The following is a 6,809-nucleotide window of genomic DNA, read 5'->3' as shown; positions in this document are numbered from 1 at the left end:
ATATATATATATATATATATATATATATATGTATGTATGTATATATATCTAAAATGATACAAGTTTTGCAAAAAACATAGAACCTTAGAGCTAGAAGCAACTATGAAAGATTATCTAGTCCAAACATCTTATTTTACAGATAAGGAAATTAAGTTCCAGAGGTACAACGTGTCTTCCTCCAAAATGGTAAAGTTAGGACTAGAACCCAGGTCTCCTGATACCCCTTTCTATGTTCTTCCCCTCTTCCTCCACTACAGCACACTCTGTGCAAGAATGTGTGTACTTATGTGTGTAACCTATGTCAATGCCTCTGTGTTTTCTGATGGCTCCATCTTGGTTTGGCAAAATCAGAAGTTTTTTTTTTTTCCTAAGCACGTTGAACATTTTGAAAGTCAAATGGTTCCTAAGCTCATACTTCAAAAGTAATAATAAAGATAAAGTAAGGTTGAAACCCTTTCTTTTTGGGTGAAAACCAGAGCTATAACTAAACATGGGGAATCTGGAACTTTGTCCAAAGGGACAAATATAAGGTTAGAGAGTGAGATGAAGAAAAAGCATGATCTCTTTCAGAGGGACTTGGTACATGGTGCTTAATAAATGCCTTTTCATTCATTCAATTATGTATATCTTTCTATAATATATGTCTGTATATAAATGTATGTGTGTCTAAATATATGCATATATGCATATGTATATGTACACACACAAGCATATATACATATATGGTATACATAGTATATATACTATACACACATATACACATATGTATGTGTGTGTGTATGTGTGTGTGTGTGTATCTATGTGTGTATGCGTGTGCATATCATGTGGTCCTTTACTTGTCTTGTGCAACCTGATGCAACCACCTCTCTCTTTTCTATCTCCTGAGAATTCCATCATCATCATGCTCTTGTACCTGGGCTTGTCTTCCTTCATCAATGTACTGGTACGACTGCATCTGAGCAGGGGGGACTACCCATGTTTCACTGCCAGGCCTGGGGACTTTTGAAATATGTGACCCCTGCCAGCAGTGATGAAATCAGTAGTGATGGCAGCACATGCTATCCCCCCCAGCAACAGTATCTGTGTTTCTGTTTCTTTCCATTCCCAACCTTCACCCTGCCCTCAGGTGAATTTGCCCTATGTACTACAATTCCTAGATAGAGATCTAGTAAAATAAAATTTAAGAAACAAATATTTAAGCCAATTATGTATTATATTAAGCTATTACTTTCCCCTTATCTGGAGGACACTGGATTTCTATTTAATAGAAACTTTTCAGATTCAGATTCAGAATTACTCAGAGCTTGGGTATCTTGCTACCTTAAATTCTATGTTCTTCAACCATCACATCCTGAACCTCTGTTCTAAGGTTTACCATCTTAGTAGGACCTACCATGGACAGCTAGGTAGTGCAGTAGATACAGTGCAGGCAGGGAGTCAGAAAGGCTCATCTTCAAATCTGGCCTCACACACTTACTAGCTGTATGACCCTGAGTAAGTCACTTCACCCTGTTTGCCTTAGTTTCCTCATCTGTAAAATGAGCTGGGGAAGGAAATGGAAAATCACTCCAGTATCTTTGCCAAGAAAACCCCAAACGGGTCATGAAGAGTCGGACATGACTGAGCAACAGTGAAAGGACCTACCATACATATAAGGGAGTATATAGTTTGTATTCCCTAGGCATAACTTTTGAGAATCCGATGTTAACTCCAAGTCATGATGAAGGGTTGAAGTAAAACTTCATGGGCACAACTATCTGTAACAAAGCCACTTTTTACTTTGTTAAACTCCTTGTTACTTCAACAGATCTATGATCTCCTCAATGTGGCTACTCCTTCATTGGTGCTCATTATTACCCATCTCTGGCTTCTCATCCTGTGTAACTCCTATCTATGTCTTATACATTCTCCACTAGGGATCCATCCAATGAACTAGGGGCCTCTAGACCTCAAGTTATTATATTGGTATCAAGGTAATGTATGGGTTGCCCATCTGTTATCCCTCTCTATTACTGAGTGACCAAATTGCCTCCTTTTCCAGGCATAAATCTTTCTGCTGACATCCTCTTCACTTCTTTTTCTGTGTGAATCTTCATTTGTAGCATCGTATAGACATCTCACAACCACCAGGCACTGTCACATTGCTCTGTAGGTGACCTGCAATTAAATCTTTAAAGACATTCAAAGAGCGATTCCATGGTTTGCAGCCAAACAGCATCACTGGAAGAATATTAATATTAAAAAGAGGAGCCTTTACAATTTTCAGAAGAAATAAAAGCTATTTATAGTCATGTGAAAAAATGCTCTAAATCACTATTGATTAGAGAAATACAAATTAAAACAACTCTAAGGTACCACCTTACACCTATCAGATTATCTAAAATAAAAGAAAAGAGATATGACAAATATTGGAAGAGATGTGGAAAAATTGGGACACTAATGCACTATTGTTGGAGTTGTGAACTGATCCAGCCATTCTGGAGAGCAATTTAGAACTATGCCCAAAGGGCTATAAAACTGGGTATACCTTTTGACCCAGCAATACCACTACTAGGTCTGTATTCCAAAGAGATTTTGTAAAAAAAAAAAGGACCTATACGTACAAAAATATTGATAGCAGTTCTTTTGTGGTGGCAAAGAATTGGAAATTGAGGGGATGTCCATCAATTAGGGAATGTTTGAACAAGTTGTGGTATATGATTGTGATGGAATACTATTATGCTATAAGAAATGATGAGCAGGCGAACTTCAGAAAAAACTTAGAAAGACTTACATGAACTGATGCTGAGTGGAGTGAGCAGAACCAAGAGAACACTGTACATAGTAACAGCAATTTTGTAAGATGATCAACTCTGAATGACTTAGCTGTTCTCAGAAATACATTGAACTAAACAATTCTGAAGGACTTACCAAAAATGCTATCCGCTTCTAGAGAAATAACTGGTCAAGTCTGAGTGCAGATTGAAGCATACTTTTTTACTTTATTTTTCTTGTTTTTTTTTTGGAGGGGGGGTCTGTGTTTTCTTTCACAATATGGCTTATGTGGAAATATGTTTTGCATGACTATACATGTATAATCTATATCAAATTGCTTGGCTTCTCAAGGAAGAGGTAGGTGAGGAAGGAGGAAGGAAGGGAGAATTTGGAACTCAAAATTTTTAAAATTAATGTTAATTTTTTTACATGTAATTGGAAAAACATATATAAATTTTGAAAAGAAATACTAAAAAGAAAGAGGGGCCTTTGTTTCAAGGAGAAGCTGGGAAAATAAAAACAATGTAGAATTTCCCAAATGTAATACAGCTCACTCTTTCTGTATTAAATTGAACATAGTTTATGGTCTATCTGGGGTCTGTCTGGTGTGTGTGTGTGTGTGTGTGTGTGTGTGTGTGTATGTCTGTACTCACATGTAATTAAATTTTCCCCTTCCACTTCTCTATATTTATTATTTCCCCCATTAGAATATAAATTCCTTGAGGGAAGGTACTTTCTTTGATTTTGTATTTTATCTCCAGTGCTTGGCATATAGTAAACTATTGCCTTTTAATTTTTGTACTTATGCATGTGTGTGTGTGTGTGTGCTCGCATTAATGGATCAGCTCTATATACCATCCGTCCCATTGTATTAATCATAAGCATTCCTCATCCATTTGATCTTTCTGTGTGAATAGTCAGGCTGAAGCCTTTTGAGCCATTGTAGATATCATTTAAGAGATTCTGCAATATTCTAGGGCTTGAACAAATCAGCAAAATATTATTAAAAAAACCCCTAGAGAACAGCTTCTACCCAGCATATCACAGATCACAGCACTTCTTGCTTCAGTCACTGCCAGGAAGGAAAAAAGAATGAGAGATCACTTTTGTATATGAACTCAGTTCCAGCTCAGCATCTCCCAAGTCATTGACTCTTCCTGTTCTGTAGCCAATTAGAACACTTTGTTATCACACCCCTAAAACATACGGGGGGCTGGAAACCAGCTTCCCAAAGTTCTCCATGTTGTACTGTAACCAGGCAGATGATGTGTACACATTCTCAGTGTAACCCACCAGGAAGGGCAAATCTGTGAACACTCTAAGGACTGGTCCCTCATTGACTGGTCCCTTTATTACAATGCTTTGAAGGAATCTTATATGATTTTTTGATACATGCTTGGATGATATCTTGATGGAGAAGAGCCCGGAAGATAGCATTTTACTCTACCAAATCAATGATTTTATAATTGGTAAACAATAGGATCTTGTATTCTCCACATCTCTTAGTCACTTGTATGACTGATGTGGTTCACTACAGAATATAATTTGAAAAAACCTGCCTACCTATTCTTATAAGAGCTCATAAAATATCCCCTCCACATGGAAATTCTTACAAATATTTTGTGCCCCATCAACATGAAAATGACCCGGAGGTGTTGAGGAAGCTCTGGAACATGCTAACATCTTGGAAAGACCATACAATCCATATAGTCCTAGTGATAGACTATGCCTGCTTTTCAAAGAACATTCCAGTCAAGTTCAGAGGGACTCATCACAGGAAGGTTGATCTTAGGATGTAAGGAATTCTTCAGCCAGAGGAACCTACAAATCAAATAAATTTCAAGTTTTTTAGGTAATTTGTCATGGTCTTTTCCCCAATTACATGACTCTTGGGTGCATATACTAGGTTTATCTGTGTTTTTTTTGGGGGGTGAACTTATTATTATTATTATTTTTTTTATTTTAATTTGTGGAATAAAACAAGCATTTCCATAACATAGTATAATAAAAATAATTGTACATGAAAACTGCAAATTTATTATATACGACTTGCTATTCCTTTTAAATATGTAATATAGTTATCATGTGAATTTCTTTTTTTTTCTGTTTTTCTTTTTATTCTTCTCTTCCCACCCCCACCCTCGAGATGGCTACCATTAGACACAAGTAGGTATATATTTATATATATGTATATGTACACACACATATGTGTAAAATTATTCTATATATACTTCTACTTATCAATTCTTTCTATGGGTGCAATTGAAGTCTTTTTGTTTTTAAAAAAGGACAACAAAGTAGAAAAGCAGATTTCTTCCCATGCTAACTGAACCTGTTATAAGTCTGGCTATTGGATGGGCAAAGTCATATGTAAATCATCATTTCTTGTTTAATGGCAACCTATCTTAATTGTAATCAAAATAGCCTAGGACGGGAGAAAAGCACTGACAACACTGAATATTCCTTTGCCTGTAATCTCCAATCTATAATGAATTAAATGATATCACACTTATTCTCCCTGCCATCACAAGCTTCATGGATAGCCAAAACAATCAGAGTTTAACATTCCTCCTTACTTGCCAAAAGTGACCAGTGAACATTGAGTAGTATTCCATAAGAGTCAGTTCCTTGAGGTAAATATTTTGCTTTTAAGGAAATCTAAAAGATAGGAACCAAATAGAAATGTTATTACATATCTTCTTACACTTCTAACTAAGTGAACATTTTGTACGTTAGATTTTTGAATGCTTGCTATATGCAAGATACCATGTTATAGGCATGGGAGAGGTAGAGTGGGATTAAACTCTTAATTCTTTACAATTATATGATAGAATGTAAGCTTCTTGAAGGCAAGGAGTACTTCATTTTTGTCATTTTATCCCCAGTGCCCAATCCAATACCTAGAATATATTAGGTGGTTAATAAATGCATAATGAATAAATGAACAAATGAATGATTCCTGGCTGTTTTAATTCATTCTGTGAGATATGGCCCCAAAACTTTCACTTCATAAGGGCTGAATTTAAGCTCAGAAGCAGCCCTAAAGGATCAATACAGCATTTTGACTTGTTTTCCTGCCCAGAGTCTACTCAGAGAATTCTCAGGTCATATCTTATGTATCTCACATGACTCTCCTTTGCCTACTCTTCATCCCAGCCAAGCTGGCTTATTTGCTGCTCCCCAAATGTGGTCTTCCACCTTCCACATCTATGATTTCACTGAGACTTTACCCTAAGCTCAGAACACTCTCCTTCCTCTTGGAATGATCTAGGGCTGCCTTTGGGAGCCAGCTCAAGTGCCACCTTCTGTGGGAGGTCTCTCTTGATCTTCTTGTTATTGTCTTGATCTATCAAATTTCTAGGGTTCCCCACCTTCCTACCATCTTGCTGAAATAACATTATATTTACTTTGCTTATAGTTTGCATTTCCTTATCTCTGAACATATTTTACACAGGTAGAGTGTAAGGAAATGTTTTGTTTCAGTCTTTGTATTTCTGGCACTTATCGTAGTGCTTGGCAACATAGTAGGTACTTGATAAATGCTTTTTGAATTTAGTTGAATTATAGCTTATGACTAGGCTCCCATAAATGTGGGTAATAATGTCAACAGCTCATGTATAAGCATTCAAGGTGACAAATGCATATTGCGTGCAGACCAGACTTTATTTTACCACTCAGAAAATGAATATGATGCAAAAGACTCATAGGAGCCTGTAAAAGCAAGCACAGAAAACTTGTAAAAGCCTCACAATTACTTAGAAGCAATCAATGCAAATCTTTCTTCTTGTGGATTCCATTTTTCCACTGAGTCCTAAAGTCCTTCCAACTTCACACCATCCCATAACTCCTCTCAGAAGGGAACTGAGCTTGGAGTAGTCAATGTGGCATCACCCTGAAATTCTAGTGATTTTCTCCCAAAGAGTCCTACACAATGCCCTGCTGTTCATCCTTAGAGCCACCTTTAGAATTTGGATTCTGCTTCTTTCCTGACCACTGTCCCAATAAACATCTTTTGTTTTGAAGCTGCTAGACAGGCAAACCCTTTCTGGTTGGAC

Source organism: Vombatus ursinus, unplaced genomic scaffold (genome assembly GCF_900497805.2).
Source record: "Vombatus ursinus unplaced genomic scaffold, bare-nosed wombat genome assembly UNPS02014778.1, whole genome shotgun sequence".
NCBI classification, from domain to species: domain Eukaryota; kingdom Metazoa; phylum Chordata; class Mammalia; order Diprotodontia; family Vombatidae; genus Vombatus; species Vombatus ursinus.
Note: the sequence above shows the minus strand (reverse complement) of the source record.